The following is a 20,840-nucleotide window of genomic DNA, read 5'->3' on the forward strand; positions in this document are numbered from 1 at the left end:
TTTCCATCCAAACCAACACACCTGTCTAAAGAACCTGAACACAAAGTAGCAGAGGTTGATAAAGTTGTTACCAGGGTTGGCAAAATAAATATAAGGGAGGTGGGGGTGGGATATGAAAAGATGGAGGACAGAATGTATAAAGTTATAATTATGTAAAATGGAGTGTATAACATAATTAAGGGGAAAGGGGGTGTAATGAATAATAATGAGTTGAATATGAGTAATTTACCAATAAAAAGATTGTAGGTCTTCTTACCAGGAGGGTGAGGGGAAGAAAGAGATGCTGGGTGTGCTAATTTATCTAACTAGACCAGCAAACTGTGGTCATAGAGATAAGTTTATGAAACATTATATCACTTCCATATATGCTATAAGTGCATATATATGTATATATGTAAGTATATACACCATGCTTACTGATTATTAGAATATATATATATATATATATATATATATATATATATAATCCTATTGGTTATTACACTATTTAAGTTTTTAAGTTTGAGGATTAAACAAAGAATGTCAAAACTGATTTAAATATGAAACACTAAAATCTTAAAAATATCAGAGATTTGGGTCTAGGGAGTTGACTTGGTCAAGGAAAGAGCTTGGTGTACAAAACTGAGAGCCTGTGTTTAGATTCCCAGCTCATACAAAGTCAGGCATGGCCCCATACGTCTGCAACTTCAGTGCTCCTACGCAAGCTGGGAGGTGGAGATAGAATACCGGGCAGCTCTTGGACCAGTCAGTGTATGCAGTGACAGACAACCAGAAAGAGCATGTCTCAAAGCAAGGTGGAAAGCAAAGACCAACACACAGGGGTCTCCTCTGACCTCCACATATGAAATGTTTTAAAAATAGATTTTTCTAGAGTAATATGATACAGAAAAACTTAAAACATTATAAATGAACGAAAAATATAAACTCAACAAATAAGAAACAGAATTCTGTTTCCTCCCACTCAGGTGCCGATTTCAGATGAAAATTTTTAGAGCAATATTGAGTCTGGGTAGGGAGTTTTTGGTTTACATACACATGGGCCCTTTCAGATGAGTATCCAGTAGCTTGAATGAATTGGTACCAGGACTTAAAGGTGTAGTGTTCCAGAATTCCCACCATCTCCATGGCAATATTCCTCCCAGGAAATCAGTACTTTCTTTGCCAAGAGTAAACAGCAAGAACTGGGGATCAGAGATGGAGAGGGAGTGTAAGTGGGCCAGGAGGGTGCTGTTGCTACAAGTCAGAGAAGCCAAAAGGACCTCCAGCCCTTCCATACGGCAAAGAAAAGTCTGGACACGGAACCTGAGAGTGTGGTGCTCCAATCTAAGGCCCGTGTTGGGGCAGCTGCTGATATTGGTTTTAGACACTATTTGATTATACTCTTAACTTTAGCTTCTGTAGATCTAGTGGTCTGTTAAGCTAACACATCCTAACAGTTTCATTTTACCTGACAATCAGAAGTATTAGGACAGAAAGAGGGGCCAGCAAGAAGTGCCTACTAAGATAACCCAAGATGATTTCAAACCCGTGAGATTCTAACCTTCTACCATACAAAGCTCCAGTTGGCCAGCCAGCCTTCCAGAATGTTCTTATTAGGTATAGCTCTTTATTCCAGAGGGTCATAAAATGAAATACTATTTTTCTCTAAGACATAATTTAGTTCATGATTTTTAAGAGATTTAATCAGACATTCAAGCTAAAACATCAGTTTCAAAACTGCCCAAGTCAGAATTAATTTAATTCCATGTAAAAGTTAACTTTTGTGAACATCAAGTTAAAGTATAGTCTGCATAATCAAAGAGTACCATAATCGGTAGTAAATTTTTTCAATCGTTATTTTAATTTCTTATAATTTCTATTGCATTGTTAATGATATTTAAAAACCTTCTAACTATGGATTCCGGTTAGAGGAATCTATATATTTGTTAATCTTGCAAGAAGTATTAATTTCAACATGAACCCACATACTTCTGCTTGGTCATAAATAAGCAATTGGTTTCTTCAGAGATATAACTTGCTTATACAGTATAAAAGAGAAAAGAAATTATTCTGCCAGTTATGTCTTTGATATTTTGAATATTTGAATTATTCAACTCTTCACTTATTCATAGAATTAAAATAATTGAATATTGAACAAACAAGTATGCTTTTGTTTTAAGGAAACATTGTCTTGGCACTAGCAATATTAGACCTATGGGCTTCTTTCCTGACTCAACTAACAGACACCCTCCAACAAAGTGACCTCATTGTTCCCTCTTACTGTCAGCCTCCCCATAAACTGTGGGGATTTCACAAAACATGGGGACATATGCTGTTTAATTCTAATAAATATATACATTATGCTTTGCATTGCCATAAAGGAAACTGAACACAGATCATTTTAATATGTAGTACATGCCTGGCAGAACAAGGCTGGTAAAAAGGAATCCAATTTTTGCATATAGGTGCATAGGTGCATGTTCACATGTATGTGTGTGGCGATCAGGGAACCTCTTGTTTGTGAGAGAGAGTCTCTCACTAGCCTGGAGTTAACTCACTAGCTCACTAGGTTAGGCTGAGTAGACAGGGAACTCCAGGAACCACCTGCCTTTGTTTCCCCAGCACTGAGATTACAAGCATGTTCTACTAAATAATTTTATTCTCTCTCTCTCTCTCTCTCTCTCTCTCTCTCTCTCTCTCTCTCTCTCTCTCTTTCTCTCTCTCTCTCTCAAGACATAGATGATACAGACATAGAGACAGAGATAGAGATATATAGTACAATATATATTTCTTCCCTCCTTTCTTTCCTTCTTTTGGAATTTATTTTATTATTGTTGTATTTTGTAATTAGCTTACTCAATAGTTGTTTCCACAGAGTTTGTCATAGATCCTCCCTTAGTTTTGGTGGAACCACCATCAGCCCTCTTTTCCCATCCCCCTATGCCCATTGCACTTAATCTGAAATCTCAGTATTTCCTGTTCCTATTCCTTCTCACAGGTGATTACTGTCTTTCCACCTTTTTTTAATGTAAGGGTGGAAAATAACAGGCTTCCACGTGGTTTACCACAGCCCTCCTCTCCATTCTTATGTTCCTTCCATACTCCCACACACCCCTCCGCCTAAGCCCCAATATTCTATTGCATGACTTCTGTTTTACCTATAATCTTCTCGACCCCCTCCCGTAACATATCTCCAACCAAAAGGCCCCTTTCTAGTTTCCTGGCCTTCACTATTCCAAAGTAAACATACAAAAGATTTAAAGCTCTGATCCATGAATGAGAGAGCACATACAGGTCTGTTTTTCTATGGTTGATTTACCTCACTTGGTAGACTGTTTTCTGGTTCCCTTAGTTTGTCTGTAGTTTTTGTTTTGTTGTCTTTGATTTTGTTTTTCAGCTCAAATATGTGCATATGCACCACACGTGTCTTATCCAGTCATCCGTTGATAAACAGCTAAGTGGGTTCCATTTCCTAGATAATGTGAATTAACCAATAATGGACATGGATATGCAGGCATCTTTGCGGTAGTATAAAAACTGTCCATAGGGTTTATGCCCAGAGGTGCTATAGCTGGGTCACAGGGTAGTTCTAATTCTAGTCGTTCTGAGAAACCTTCAGACTGATTTCCAAAGTGGTTGGACAAGTTCCCAGTCTACTGGCAATGCTACAAGTTCCCCTTTGACCACCTCCACACCAGCATTTGTAATTATTTGCACTTCTTATGGCAGACAGTCCTGACTGGGCTAAGGTGGAAATAGTTTTCATTTGCATTTCTCTTATGGATAAGGATGTTGAGCACTTTTAAAAAGTGGTTTTTTTAAAGCTGTTTTTATCTCTTTAGAGTTTTCTGTTCAGCTCTATAGGTCATTTTAATTGGTTGCTTATGTTCTTACTTTGTTGCAATCTTTGGAATATTCTAGACACTAACTTCCTGCTGGATGAGTAGCCACAGTAACCTTCTCCCACTCTGTGGGACTACTATTTACTTGCGTCACACTTTCTTTTGCTGTACAGAGATTTTTGTTTCATGAGAGACACTGGTATTACATGACACATGATCCTGTTTTATGCTACCAGAGTCTTATTCAGAAATCCTATCTATTGAAGCATGGTCCCTAATTTCTCCTCTACCAGTTTCAAGGGACCAGGTTTCATATCAAGGACCTTGATCCATTTGGAGTTGTGTGTTGTGAATTTCTATTCTGTTTCACAAAAAGAATTCTTAACTGGGCTGTGACTCTTACACTGAATGACCGTTTCTGAGTAACAAGATTTTTTGAAAATATTTTTAATCACTTGATTTCTAAGAGACATTTTAGGATTTTTTTTTTAAAATTTGAAACAATCACAACATATGTGCAAAAGATTAAACCGCATTATGAGCCTTAACATCCCCAAATCTCACTGGTACTCAGTAGCACCTGCTTGGCTCTCCAGCCTCGAATCACTTACTTCCATGTATGCATTAGTTTTTAATTTGCTTGTTACCGAGTTAATAATGGTACATATTTATTAAGTTTAATGTGGTGTTTTGATTCCTTCCTGTGTGTTTTGTGCAATTATCAATTCAAATTACTGAGTGCATCCCATTACCTAGTCTTCCATCCTTCATGGTACTCTCCTTTCCTGACTGTTCAGGTACATACATCACGCACTATGTGTTGTGTTAATGATGCTCATCTTGAACCACTTGTTCCTCTCCCCCTCCCATTTTAGAAAGGGTCTTACTCTGTATTCCAGACTACCATTGAATCCAGAATCATCCTCCTGCCTCCATCTGCCGAGAGCTTGTACCCTCGTGCCTACCTTTAATTCTCTCTCTCTCTCTCTCCTATTAAGATGTCCTATCCAATAAGTAATCAAAGGGCTCATGAAACTTAAAAGTTTCATATTTTGTAATATAAGATACTTCACATTTTCCATATGAATTTTTGTCACTACAAATCACCATTTCCTCTTTTAATTTTTAAAAAAGCTTTTTGTATCACATCATGCACTCCAGTCCCAATCATCTCCTCATCTCTTCATATTTGCCCTTTGCCCTTGCAACTCCACCCCCCCCCCAAGAAAATGAACAAACAAAGAAATAAAAGCATAGGAAACATCTCATTGTGGAAGCTGTAGTGTGTCACAGTATGTCTCACACTACACCCTTTTGTTCACACATTTTTCCTTGCAAATGCTCTTTGAAATGAGTCACCAGTCTGGTTTGCAGCCTTTGGCTTCTGCAACACCACCAATACTGGATCCTTACTGGAATTCCTCTTGGTTATCCTTTTGTTGCCCTGTGTCATGGAGATCCTGTAGCTTTGGATGTACAGGGCTGGCTCTTTATTTGGCCCAGCAGTTCATAGATGAGGTAGATTGGGGGGATGGCCGACTCAAAGTCCTTGATCTAGGCCTGGGTGGTAGCTGGTGGTCAGCCCACCAGCTCTCCAGCATCTTTACCACCCTGACAAACTCTCCAGCACTGTACCTGCTTCTCACCTAGTGTGCAGCCAGCAGGGGGCAGGGTCAACTCTACTGCTCTCATGACCCCAGAGCTGATTCACCTGTGCGCGCTGCCACCAGGGCCAGTTCCGCTGTGCTAACCAGGAAAGGTGCAAGGCCTAGGGTGAGGCCAGCTCTGCACAGCCCTTGGATATGTACAAGTGGCTGCCCAGGCCAGGAAAACCCACATTGTCTTTAGTGGTAATATGGGCCACAGGCCCAGATCTCAGTTGCTTCATGGCCATGTTCATTGCAGCACAGGCTGGGAATTCATGGCCTCAGGTAGCCGGCCTGTCTACTCACACCAGGCTATTCCACTCTACCCCTGTGTTTCCAGTTCCACCTCTCTCCATAATGTAAAAGCTTTTCCGTTCCTCTTTCTCTCCCAACTGTGCCCACCTCATACTTGCACAATGGAATGGCTCCTGTTCCCAGTCGGGCCATGTGGCTTGTGGGCTTCTGGGTGTCCCCCACCTGCCCAAGCCATAAGATGTGGCAACAGGTGAGTCTCTCATTTTTTTTTTCTGTCTGTCTGCTATCTGTGACTCATGGATATAATATTTGTCATGTTGTTTTTGGGGGGCTGATGGTTGGAAAGACAACATGAGTATTTAATATGGGTTTGCTGAGTATAAACCCTAATGCACTCTCTCTCTCTCTCTCTCTCTCTCTCTCTCTATATATATATATATATATATATATATATATATATATATACATACACATATACATATATATGTATATATATTTTATATAAATAAATTATTTATATATATAAAATTTTATATATAAATTTTATAATATATATTATAAAACTTTAATTCATTTCTAATGTAGGGAGAAATGGCAATCTCTACTCATTGAAATTATGACTTTTTCCTTCAGTCTTTAAATTTTTATTTTGATTCATTTCTTGAATGTCTTCTCAATTCTGAACTGTTCGTTATTTTTTCATTAAACTTATTCATTTAATAATTTTAATTTTGTGTGTGTGAGAGAGAGAGAGAAAGAGAAAGCGAGAGAAAGAAGGAGGAGGAGGAGGGGGAGGAGGGGGAGGAGGAGGAGGAGGAAGAGGAGAATTGGAATGAGCAAAGTCTACCTCCAATGATCCACCTCCTCCAATCTTCCAACATGGCCATATGTGGCATATGTGCACTTGTGCTTTCTCTCTCTCTGTGTCCACATATACATATGCACATAGTGTATATGATGCTCACAGAATCTAGAACATGGAGTCAGCTATCCTATAGCTGGGTTGACAGGAAGTTGTGAGCCACCATATGAGCTCTGGGAACTGAATTTGTTCTTCTACAAGAGGATCACTCACTCTTAACTACTGTGCCATTTCTCCACCCCCATTTTGCTTTAAATTTAAAAATTTGTTCATACTTGAATTGTTTATCAGAAAGTCAATATAATCATATAACAATTCAGTGGTTTGATTTGACTAAAATTAGTTTGATAAGTATCACATCAATTTAAATGATCCATATAAAGTACTAAATATCACATTATCATGTTACATTAGAGAATAAACAACAAAAAATTCTGAAATAAATTAGTGTATTGCTTCTGACTGTGGAGAAGTGTTTAAGCTTGAGTCAAGAAAAAATGTGCACCCTTAACCTGAACATTGCAATGTGGCTACCGTGTCTTTTTGACACATTCGTTAATGTGAAATGTATCCCTGTGAAGACACCAGCATGACATTGAATGGAAACTTACTTTATAGAAATTTATTCACTAAGTTTAAATGATCATTAATTAAAATCAAATCAAATCAAGCCCATTTTCAGTCCTCCTACTGGCACTTTATATGCACAAGAGCCACAGATGTAATGACCATTAAGCTAGAGCACAGGAGGGGACAGTTTCAAATTATTTCTAATCTGTCTCTAATGTTTGCTTCCCCCTTCTTCCTAATTGAGTATTTGCACTGTAAGTCTTTGAAATTTTGTCACTAAATAAATAAATCAAATAAATAAAGGAAGCAGGTAAGGTGGCTTAGTGGGTTAAGGTGACTACCACCAAGCCAGATGGCCTGTGTTTGATTCCCAGGACCAATAAGGTGGAAAGAGAGAACTGATTTCAACAAATAATCCTCTAACTTCTTCACACACAATGAGGTACACATAAATACACACACCACACACACACAATAACAGGTAATACAAGATAAGAGAGATCACATTTCTTTTCTGCTTTAAATTTCTCCAAAGGCTGATGATGGGTAGAGGTGCCTACAATTTTTCTACTTAGGAGGCTGAGACAGGAGAATAACTGCAGGTTCGAGGGATCCCGGGCTATAATGCTTCCCAAGACATTTTGGCTAGAGAATGAGACTCTGTCTCCAAAGTAAAAAGAAAAACAAAGAAAATAAAACAGAACACATGAACAAAGCAACATGTTTCAAGGGAAATTAGGTCTGAATCAAATGAAATAAATGCTATTTATTGAAATATTGGAGTAAGTGACAGAGGCATCCAGTGGGAAATTAATGCAGGTAAGTGAGGAAAAAGGATAAAAATTCAATAATTCAGGACTCTGATTTGTGAAAATAAGAAAATAAGATCAATTTAAATGTAAAGCAAGAAAACTAATAAATAGCAAAAATCCTCCACAAATCAGAAACACAAAAAAAGGGAAAAATAACTTATGAAACAAAAACCTGTTCTTAAGAAGAGTACATATACCAATAAATCCTTAGATGGGCTAAGTAAAAAAAAAAAAAGTGAATTGTAAAGATCAAAAGTGATATTGATTCCATTAATAATTTAAAAAACAACAAAGTGATACATAAATCTATTGCACCCAAATATCACAACTCATATAAACTAAATTCATTTCTTAGGAGTCATTAAATTTCAAAGCTAACTCAAAGTAACACACAATCTGAATAGGCTGACTAGACTATCAAGACTTTGGGCAAATAAGCTGGAAGACACTTGTCACAAGTCATTTAATAACAAGTGCAATAATTACTAATTATTCTGAGACTAATGTTATTCTCATGCACATCCCACCCCACATAAAGCCATTGTGATAATGTCAAGGATATATTCATTAACAACCATTAGCATAACAAACCCAATGATGCATAGAGCACACATTTGGACATATGGGATTTACTTCCACTTTAAGTACAGGATACTGAGTAACCATTAAACAACGTATAACCATGTAATTCACCATGAAGGTAAATTTAGAAGAATTAGTTTTAAAAAGAGTATGGTAAGAGCTATCTTCTCATTGATAAAAATCTCTCAGTGAACTAGGAAGAGAAGAATTTCCACAATGTGATAAATGATTAATTACAAAGGCATGCTGGCCCTATCTCATTTGTTGTTGAGATAAAGGTTATTATTGACCCTCTAAGACTGAAAACATGTAAGAGATGCCTTTCTCACCAGTCTATAAGACCTTCCAGTTCTAGCTCTAGTTAGGGTCATAGGATAGAAAAATTAAATAAATAACATAAATAAACATTTCCTTATTTGCATTTATTTGAATTGCAGAATAGATAATTATATTCTATCTAGTTATTTGGTGTGTGTCTGTCTGTCTATCTGTGTGTCTCTCTGTATCTCTGTGTGTGTGTGTGTGTGTGTGTGTGTGTGTGTGTGTTTGTACCAGCACAGCTATGTGGAGGTCATAGAACAATCTTTAGAATTCAGTTCTCTCTCAAGGTACAAACTCCAAGAATGGACCAAGGGATGGGTAAAGTCATAAAAGACAAATATACAAAATTACTTTCCTATGTATTAGAGATGAGCAACTAGACTATGAAAGGAACATCAGCACTAATAAAATAACACTCTACAAAATTAAACACTTAGATAAAAGTCTTCCAAAATATTTATAGATTCTACATGTTGATAATTACACAACTGGCGAACAACTTCAAAGCATTTATTCATTAACAACTGAAAGATTTAATACTGTTAAGGTGTCAAGTCTCCTTCTTTGATCTTTAGATTCTTACAATCCCTCTCAAAATATCATCAAGTTACTTGTATTCATGACACACTGACTGTATAGTTAATAAGACTAATGATCTAGGACAGAGAAAACAATGTAGATATTTTCCTACTTACAATAGAGTTATTAGCTGTGAATTTATTTTAATTGAAAAACAATTGAGCAAAAAAGAAAATGCACTGAACATATCCAACCCAATCATTTCTGCTTAGGAAAACAACTCAAGACAGGGCATGGCTGCCCAAGCCCATGGTTCCATGGCTTACAGAAAAATGCTGTTTACTGTCACTTCCCTGTGTCACAAGTGTTTTCCATGCAATTGGCAGGCCTACAAGGAACAAAATTTAATATATAGCACTCATCTATTTAATTCATATCACTTTTGTACCATTAAAAAGTAGAGAAAAATATATCATAAACAGAACCATTGTGAGTTGGCCAGCAATTGTGTTGAAGCAAAATAATGATTTTCAAAAGATCATATCACTTGACGTCAAGACTTACTATAAAAACCACAATGTGGAAGACAGCATGGTGCTGGTTAGAGAGTGAGTGTATAGATCAGTGGAAAAGAATAGAGAGCCCAGAAATAGATTCACACAAAAATAGCCAACTAATCTTTGACAAAGGAAGAAAGGCAAATCACTGGAGACAGCGCTGACTTTTCAGTAACTGTTGTTCACACAATCTGAGGTGCATGGACCAAAGAAAAATCTAGACACAGACCTTACAGCTATCACAGAATTAAATGTAAGTAGATCATATACCTAACTATAAAAGAAGAAAACTACAAATCTAGAAGAAATCACAGGAGGAAATGTAGGTGACCTTGAGTTTGCTGATAATGTTTTACAGTGAATCCCAAAACAAGATATAGAAAATATGGTACCAGACTAGAGAATGCTGGCCTGGGAAAAACAACCATCACAGACCTGTGTCAGGATAAACCTCACACAGAACCTAAGTCTACATTTTTGTAAGTTTATTTTTTAATTGTTATATAGTAGTTGTAATCCTTTATTTCATTTTTTTAAAATGCTTTAAAAGTGTATTCTTTGGTAGCTAGACCTGATCTATTAATCAGCATAATAAAAATCTAAATTTATTTGGGAGTTGATTTGGCACCTGGATATTTTCTTCTGTCTGACTTAACTCTTGATTACATAAGATTTTGCCAAGGGATAAATTCTTTTTAAATGCAATTTTTTATCCTTCTGATTCATAGATTCAATATAACACTGATACCGATTTCAAGCTAATTCTACTTAACATTTTATTGGGAATACATAAAAAGTAACCACCATAGTTCACCTGTAAGTAAAAGAATGGAGCTAGTTGAAAACTTTAGTGTTCAAAAATGAATAAGAGTAAAATTTGGTTCAGGAAAAGACAAACAGGGATCAGGAATGACTACACACATGAGAAATAGGCCTGGAAACTTATTATAGCTACTTATTATATAATATAATTGGAATTTCAAGTGATGGATAAGATAATTAATTCAATAAATTGTGTTTGGATAAATTGTGGAGTTATGTTAGAATCCTATCTAACATCATATTAAGTATGGATGTATTACTATGTAATTTCAGTGAAATAAATCTACACAAATATTAAAGCAGAGATATAATTTTAGCAGAAGTATAATTTTAGGTTGTTGAAGGAATTTCATATTTTGACAGTAGGCTGAGAAATCATAATGTAAAATACTGATAGATTTTTATTACCTTAAAAACTAATATATTTCTTTTAATATAAAATGACTTTGAGCAAATTAAAATGCAAATGACAAAATGAAAGATATTTCAAATAAGGAGGGACTCATTTCAGAAAAGGAGATAATGCAACATAATCATAGATGTATTTTTTTAAAAAAAAGACTCTTGTAGAAAAACAGTGAAAGAATTTGTTCAGATGATTAATTATCAATCTCTATTAAACTCACAATAATAATTTGTCCTTTACAGTAGTTTTAAAATTACAATTTTTAAAATCAATTCATTCCCTATTCAGCTCTTGTCCAGGTACAATTATAACTAGTGAGGGACACCTATAGGCAGAGATGATGCCAAGTGTCCCACATTGGTTAGCATCACTGGCCAGTTCCTGTTCTGCACAAGGCAATTGGTGGCATCAATTAAACATTCATGTGCTCTTCAAGTTAAAAAGTCTAATCCTAAACTTACTTCATTAAGTCATGGAGAAGAACCCTCTTTGAAGGACTATTTAAAATAATGACCACTAGGAGATCCCTAAAGTAATAGTGAATGCCACATAGACGAAATGCATTAAGATAGTAATGGGTCTGAAGCATTATGTTGTGAAACTCTCCTTGTTGATACAAAGCAAACCTTTGAGTCTTTGCATGGCTACGTGAGAAAATGAAATGAAAAGAGTTACAGAGTGGGTTAGGTGCACTCAACACAGCCTGAGTTCAATCTCTGGGACCCACAGGGTGGAAGGAGAGACCCAACTCCCTAAAGTTGTCCTTTACCCTCCTTACTTTTCCATGACACATGCCCATATTTTAAAAAGAAATGACTAAAACCAATCTTCCTTCTGAACCCAGTGGAGGTCACTCCAGAGTGCTCTCCACATCACAGGACCTCGGGATCACCTAGGGATCACTGGTGAGTGGAACTCAACATCAGCTCCAAAGAATCTTGGAGGGTCTTGTGCTGGCAGGAACAGGGACAAAAGAACCCCGCCCAACCAGAGGCTGGGATCTGTGCAGGTCTGGGCCACCCCCAGCATCTTCCTTCTGAGCCCAGAAGAGGCCACTAAGGACCCCAGAGTGCTCTCCAAGCTGTAGGACCTCAGGATCACGGGTGAGTGGAACTCAACATCAGCTCCAAAGAATTGCAGAGGGTCTTGTGCCAGCAGGAACAGGGACAAAGGAACCCCACCCAACCAGAGGCTGGGATCCATTCAGGTTGGGGTGACCCTCACCATCTTATGCATGAACCCAGCTGAAGGCATCTAGGGCATTAGAGGACTCTCCACGCTGCAGGACCCCTAGCACACCCAGGACCTCCTGTTCACCAGAGAGTATGAGCACATGGGCAATAGAAGCAACAGCTTCTAGGTCAGGGTCCTGGGCCTTCATCCTTAACCAGGAGGCAGACTTGAGACGTAGACCCCTGGGCACATTCCTTGCCAGAGGAGAGTCAGCCTACAGAAAGAGTTCTAACCCCAGAACTCAGGAGGTGGATCAGAGCTCCAGACTGCTGGACACCTGCCCTGAAAGAGGAGAGCTTGCCTGCAGAGGGTGCTCTGACCACTGGAACTCAGGAGAGAGTTGGACTCCCAGGAGTGCTGACAGAGGCTAAAAGAATCACAGGAGGATCAAGCTGCAACCAGAGACAGCTTGAACATTAACACCAGAGATTTCCAGATGGCGAAAGGGAAATGTAAGAATCTTACTAACAGAAAACAAGACCACTCGGCATCATCAGAACCCAATATGCCCATCACAATGAGACCTGGATACCCCAACACACCAGAAAAGCAAGACTCAGATTTAAAATCATATCTCATGATGGTGGTAGAAGATTTTTAAAAGGTTATTAATAACTCACTTAAACAAATATAGGAGAACACTGCTAAACAGGTAGAAGCCCTTAAAGAGGAAGCACAAAAATTCCTCAAGGAATTACAGGATAATACTGCTAAACAAGTAGAAGCCTTTAAAAAGGAAACACAAAAATCCATCAAGGAATTACAGGAGAACACGGTGAAACAGGTAGAAGTTGTTAAAGAACTAGAGGCAAACATTGCTAAACAGGTAGAAGAAACACAAAAATCCCTTAAAGAATTACAGGATAATACAACCAAACAGGCAATGGAATTGAACAAAACCATCCAAGATCTAAAAATGGAAGTAGAAACAATGAAGAAAACCCAAAGGGAGACAACTCTGGAAATAGAAACCCTAGGAAAGAAATCAGGAACCATAAATGTGAGCATCAGCAACGGAATACAAGAGATGGAAGAGAGAATCTCAGATGCAGAAGATTCCATAGGGAACATGGACACAACAATCAAAGAAAATGCAAAATGTAAAAAGATCCTAACTCAAAACATCCAGGAAATCCAGGACACAATGAGAAGACCAAACCTATGGATAATAGGAGTAGATTAGAATGAAGATTTTCAACTTAAAGGCCTAGCAATATCTTCAACAAAATTATAAAAGAAAACTTCCCGTACCTAAAGAAAGAGATGCCCATGAACATACAAGAAGCCTACAGAACTCGAAAATAGACTGGACCAGAAAACAAATTCCTCCCAAAAGATAATAATCAGAACAACAAATGCACTAAATAAAGACAGAATATTAAAAGCACTAAGGGAAAAAGGTCAAGTAACATATAAAGGTAGGGCTATTAGAATTACTCCAGAATTCTCACCAGAGACTATGAAAGCCAGAAGATCCTGGACAGATGTGATACAGACACTAAGAGAACATAAATGCCAACCCAGGCTACTATACCCAGCCAAACTCTCAATTACCATATATGGAGAAACCAAAGTATTCCATGACAAAACCAAATTCACACAATATCGTTCCACGAATCCAGCCCTTCAAAGGATAATAAAGGGAAAACACCAACAAAAAGATGGAAATTACACCCTATAAAAAGCAAGAAAGTAATCCTTTAACAAAACTAAAAGAAGACAGCCATAAGAACAGATTCCCAACTTTAACAACAAAAGTTAGAGGAAACACCAATTACTTTTCTTTGATTTCAGTTAGCATCAATGGACTCAATTCCCCAATAAAAAGACATAGAATAATAGGCTGGCTACACAAACAGGACCCAACATTTTGCTGCTTACAGGAAACCCACCTCAGGGATAAAGACAGACACTACCTCAGAGTAAAAGACTGGAAAACAATTTTCCAAGCAAATGGTCCGAAGAAATAAGCTGGAGTAGCCATTCTAATATCTAATTCCATTGACTTATAACCCAAAGTTATCAAAAAAGACAAGGAGGGACACTTCATACTTATCAAAGGTAAAATCTACCAAGATGAACTCTCAATGCTAAATATCTATGCTCCAAATGCAAGGGCAGCCGCATTCATTAAAGAAACTTTAGTAAAGCTCAAAGCACACATTGCACCTCACACAATAATAGTGGGAGACTTCAACACCCTACTCTCACCATTGGAAAGATCCTAAAAACAGAAATTAAACAGAGACACATGGACACTAACAGAAGTCATGAAACAAATGGATTTAACAGATATCAACAGATATCTATTTTATCTTAAAAAAGGGATATACCTTCACAGCACCTCATGGTACCTCCTCCAAAATTGACCATATAATTGGTCACAAAACATGCCTCAACAGACACAAAAATATTGAAATTATCCCATGCATCCTATCAGATCACCACAGACTAAGGCTGATCTTCAATAACAGCATAAATAATAGAAAGCCAACATTCACTTGGAAACTGAACAACACTCTACTCAATGATACCTTGGTCAAGGAAGAAATAAAGAAAGAAATTAAAGACTTTTTAGAGTTTAATTAAAATGAAACCACAACATACCCAAACTTATGGGACACAATGAAAGCAGTCCTAAGAGGAAAACATATAGCCCTGAGTGCCTCTAAAAAGAAACTAGAGAGAGCCTACACTAGCAGTCTGACAGCACACCTAGCAGCTCTAGAATGGAAGGAAGCAAATTCACCAAGAGGAGTAGATGGCAGGAAATAATCAAACTTAGGGCTGAAATCAACTAAGTGGAAACAAAACGAATTCAAAGAATCAACCAAACCAGGAGCTGGTTCTTTGAGAAAATCAACAAGATAGATAAACCCTTAGCCAAACTAACTAGAGGGCATAGGGACAGTATCCTAATTAACAAAATCAGAAATGAAAAAGGAGACATAACAGATCCTGAGGAAATCCAAAACACCATCAGATTGTACTACAAAAGGCTATACTCAAACTGGAAAACCTGGATGAAAGGAACAACTTCTTAGACAGATACCAGGTATCAAAGTTAAATGAGGATCGGATTAACTATCTTACGAGTCCCATATCCCCTAAAGAAATAGAAGCAGTCATTAATAGTCTCCCAACCAAATAAAGCGCAGGACCAGATGGGTTTCGTGCAGAGTTCTATCAGACCTTCAAAGAAGACCTAATTCCAACTCTAAACAAACTGTTCCACAAAATAGAAACAGAAGATACTCTACCCAGTTCATTCTATGAAGCCACAATTACTCTGATACCTAAATCACAAAAAGACCCAACAAAGAAAGAGAACTTCAGACCAATTTCCATTATATCGATGCAAAAATACACAAGAAACCGAATCCAAGAATACATCAAAACGATCATCCATCTTGACCACGTAGACTTCATCCCAGGGATGCAGGGATGGATTAATATATGGAAATCCATCAACATAATCCACTATATAAACAAACTCAAAGACAAAAATTACATGATCATCTTGTTAGATGCTGAGAAAGCATTTGACAATATCAGACACCCATTCATGATAAAAGTCATAGAAAGACCAGGAATTCAAATCCATAGCTAAACATAATACAAGCAATCTACAGCAAACCAGTAGCTAACATCAAAGTAAATGGAGAGAAGCTGGAAGCAATCCTACTAAAATCAGGGACTAGACAAGGCTGCCCACTTTTCCCTACCTATTCAATATAGTATTCAAAATCCTAGTCAGAGCAATTAGACAACAGAAGGAGGTCAAAAGGATACAAATTAGAAAGGAAGAAGTCAAAATATCACTTTTTGCAGATGATATGATAGTATATGTAAGTGACCGTAAAAATTCCACCAGAGAACTCCTAAACCTGATAAACAGCTTCAGTGCAGTAGCTGGATATAAATTTAGCTCAAACAAATCAGTGGCCTTTCTCTACACAAAGGATAAACAGGATGAGAAAAAAATAAGGGAAACAACACCCTTCACAATAGTCACAAATAATATAAAATACCTTGGTGTGACTCTAACTAAGGAAGTGAAAGATCTGTATGATAAGAACTTCAAGTCTCTGAAGAAAGAAATTGAAGAAGATCTCAGAAGATGGAAATTTCTCCCATGCTCATGGATTGGCAGGATTAATATAGTAAAAATGGCTATCCTGCCGAAAGCAATCTAAAGATTCAATGCAATCCCCATCAAAATTCCAACTCAATTCTTCACTGAGTTAGAAAGGGAAATTTGCAAATTCATCTGGAATAACAAAAAAACTAGGATAGCAAAAACTATTCTCAACAATAAAAGAACCTCTGGGGGAATTACCATGCCTGACCTCAAGCTGTACTACAGAGCAATTGTGATAAAAACTGCATGATACTGGTACAGCGACAGGTAGATCAATTGAATAGAATTGAAGACCCAAAAATGAAACCACACACCTATGGTCACTTGATCTTTGGCAAGGGAGCTAAAACCATCCAGTGGAAAAAAGACAGCATTTTCAACAAATGGTGCTGGCTCAACTGGTGGTTATCATGTAGAAGAATGAGAATTGGTCCTTTCTTACCTCCTTGTACAAAGCTCAAGTCTAAGTGGATCAAAGAACTCCACATAAAATCAGAGACACTGAAATTTATAGAGGAAAAAGTGGGGAAAACCCTTGAAGATATGGGCACAGGGGAAAAATTCCTTAACAGAACAGCAATGGCCTGTGCTGTAAGATCAAGAATCGACAAATGGGACCTCATAAAATTGCAAAGCTTCTGTAGGGCAAAAGATACTGTCAATAAGACAAAAAGGCCACCATCAGATTGGGAAAGAATTTTTACCAATCCTAAATCTGATAGGGCACTAATATCCAATATATACAAACAACTCAAGAAACTGACCTCCAGAAACTCAAATAACCCCATTAAAATGGGGTACAGAGCTAAACAAAGAATTCTCAACTGAGGAATACCAAAGGGCTGAGAAGCACTTGAAAAATGTTCAACATCCTTAATTATCAGGGAAATGCAAATCAAAACAACTCTGAGATTCCACCTCACACCAGTCAGAATGGCTAGGATTAAAAATTCAGGTGACAGCAGATGCTGGCAAGGATGTGAGGAAAGAGGAACACTCCTTCATTGCTGGTGGGATTACAAGCTGGTACAACCACTCTGGAAATCAGTCTTTTGGTTCCCCAGAAAACTGGACATAGTACTATTGCTAGATCCAGCAATACCTCTCCTGGGTATATACCCCAAAAATGTTCCAAATGGTAATAAGGACACATGCTCCACTATGTTCATAGCAGCACTATTTATAATATCCAGAAGCTGGAAAGAACCCAGATGCCCCCCAACAGAGGAATGGATACAGAAAATGTGGTACAATTACACAATGCAGTACTATTCAGCTATTAAAAACAATGAATTTATGAAATTCTTGGGCAAATGGATGTATCTAGAGGATATCATCCTGGGTGAGGTAACCCAATCACAAAAGAAATCACTTGATATCACTCACTGATAAGTGGATATTAGCCCAGAAACCTTTCAAAATACAAAAAAATCAAAAGGAAGACCAACACGTGGATACTTCATTCCTCCCTAGAATAGGGAATAAAAAATCCATGGAAGGAGTTGCAGAGACAATGTTTGGAGCTAAGACAAAAGGATGGACCATCCAGAGACTGCCCCCCCCCCCCGGTGTCCATCCCATAATCAGCCACTAAACCCGGATACTATTGCATATGCCAGCAAGATTTTGCTGAAGGGACCCTGATATAGCTGTCTGCTGTGAGGCTATGCTAGTGCCTGAAAATACAGAAGTGGATGCTCACATTCATCTATAGGATGGAACACAGGGCCCCCTATATAGGAGCTAGAAAAAGTACCCAAGAGCTGAAGGGGTCTGCAACCCTATAGGTGGAACAACAATATGAGCTAATCAGTACCCCCGGAGTTCATATCTCTAGCTGCATATGTAGCAGAAGATGGCCTAGTTGGCCATCATTGGGAAGAGAGGCTCCTTTGTATTGCAAACTTATATGCCTCAGTACAGGGGAATGCCAGGGCCAAGAAGTGGGAGTGGGTGGGTAGGGGAGCAGGGCGGGGAGTATGGTATAGGGGACTTTTGGGATAGCATTTGAAATGTAAATGAAGAAAATATCTAATAAAATAAATGTGGGAAAAACGAAAGTTGCACTATTGCAAAACAGGTATTTTTATCCAGGTATTTGAACTCTACTTTTTGTCCGGCTGGTATTCCCCTAAAAATACTTTCTTTGAATGTTACTTGCCTTTTAACATTTCTCTAGCCACTTAAAGAAAAGCTGCTCATGGCATAGTTTGCCTCAAATCCATTACAAGTTGTGTATTCATTTTCCAATAAAAATTACAATAAAAAAACAGTTTACCGACCCAAAAAAAAAAAAAAAAAGAAATGGCTAAAACCAATGTGATCAATTAGTGTATTTCTAACAATAATGCAATTGGCTTGGATCTATCTTTACTTTTTTTCTTTTTTCTATTCTGTTATGTGCTATTTTTTATCTCCTAAATTTAATAATAAATACAATCATCAGGAAAAAAGTTTATAATTACAAACCAACACTTCTTAGAGTTTTTTTTTTCATTCTTTCCCTTTTTTTCTTTTTTTGTGTTGTTTGTTTGTTTGTTTCTTTCTTTCTTTTTGTATGTTGGGTTTCTCTGTGTAGCCCTGGGTGTCCTGAAACTTGCTCTCTAGATCAGGCCTGGCCTTGAACTGACAGATCTGCCTGCATCTCCCTCTCAGATGACTGTGAAGGATATTAACTGAACTAAATGTCCCTGATAATCCTGAGTATTCTATTGCCTGTTTTTGCAGTTCTTTGTGAGCATCCATAACTGGTACCCAATCATGTTTCTGTGTCATGCTCAGACCTGATCTGACTGGCTGAGAAGCTAGAAAATTATCTCTAATGGCATTCACATTGAAAATCTTCCAGAGCTACCAACAGTCAGAAGCCAGAGAAGTTTAGTATAGGCACTGGGACACTTGGAATAGAGTCAGTGTCTACCTTCTTCTGGGGTGATGTTGGCTCTCAATGCCAGTTTAGTATCTGGTATACAGGTTTTTTTAAACCTGCCATCCTGGTATGTGCTTGTTGTCTTTGGTATGGATTTCAGTCCCTACCCACATTTCTAATATATTATAACATCAATATAAATCACAAACACATTCTGGGGAAACCAAAATATCAGTAATAGCCCCAAATTTGAAGGTTTCTGACAGTACTCAGTGTCCTCTTCTGACACCCAAACTCCCTGGACTCTGGCTTTTCTTGATTCTCTGAGTTTGTGATTCATCCTACTGGCCCCTCAGGACAGAGTGGATGGAAGAAGAGAGAATAGCAGGTAATTGAGCAGGAAGGAAACTGGCTGGAGGTGCAATGTCATGTTATTTATAATTCAGCTGGATGTTGTAGGACACCGACTGACAGGCTTTCTAGTGAATTATGGGAATGGAAATAAAATCCCCAAGTCCAACAGGGCTCTGGGATGCTTCCGGATGTCTCATCAAATGTAGAGAGCTAGAAGAAAACAATTTTGTAAGAAAGTATTGGTGAAGTAACCTCTACAACAGATGACACAGTCCCCTTTGCCCCCACCCACTTCCTACAACATTTTCCAGCATGTAGGAAAATGTCCTGAGTTAAATTACTATGGCCATCAAAATTATACCAGTATTACACTTATGCATGTGGAGTAACAATTATGAAAATCAGGAGGAATGAGATACAAGAAAGCATATATTATTTGAATTATTCAAATAATTATTGCAACCTAATAGGACAATTCAAAAAGTCCTCTTTAGGGTCAACATAAGCAATGAGATTAGTTTTCATTACTGAAAGAAAAGAGCAAATTGGTGAGGTTGGCAAATTAAAATAACATTATACATATTAAATTTGAATTTTTTAAAAGCTGAACAAAATGGAGAAATAAAACTAATACAAGAACAAACACAGTACAAAGAGGAAGATGACGTCAGGGGACAAATAAATGTGAGGGGATATGGTCATGGATATAGTGTCAAACTAAGAAGTTATACATAGCATGATGAGAGAGGCTGAAGTGAAAAAGAGAAGAAAACCAAGAAAGAATAGTGTTCTTAGGGACAAGACCTAAGTAAACAGAAAAGCAAGGCTTTTCTGTTCTGGGCATTTTTATGCACAGATTTAAGAAGCATATCATATCCTAATAGCGACTAGCGTCAAGTCAATGTATGTGTATTGTATTGTGAAACAATCTGAAAGGCTCCTGGCATGTTCACTTTGCCATTTTCTGGGAATTTGTTCAACCTTATGAGTTTTAAAGATCCAGGAATCTATAAGACACCGACAAAATGTAGGACCTCCGTGTTCATAGATAGTTAGGTCCCAACAAGAGT

General features: G+C 37.6%; 1 long non-coding RNA gene across 1 annotated transcript in view; it reads left to right on the forward strand.

The window, feature by feature from the left end:
* The window catches only part of Gm39431, a 106,814-nt gene that overhangs the window by 54,232 nt on the left and 31,742 nt on the right, over positions 1–20,840 (forward strand). Inside the window, exon 2 of the long non-coding RNA XR_871284.1 lies at positions 5,906–5,972. This is a non-coding gene — a long non-coding RNA (predicted gene, 39431). The remainder of the gene's footprint in view (positions 1–5,905; positions 5,973–20,840) is intronic.

This window comes from Mus musculus, chromosome 9 (genome assembly GCF_000001635.26).
Source record: "Mus musculus strain C57BL/6J chromosome 9, GRCm38.p6 C57BL/6J".
Classification (NCBI taxonomy): domain Eukaryota; kingdom Metazoa; phylum Chordata; class Mammalia; order Rodentia; family Muridae; genus Mus; species Mus musculus.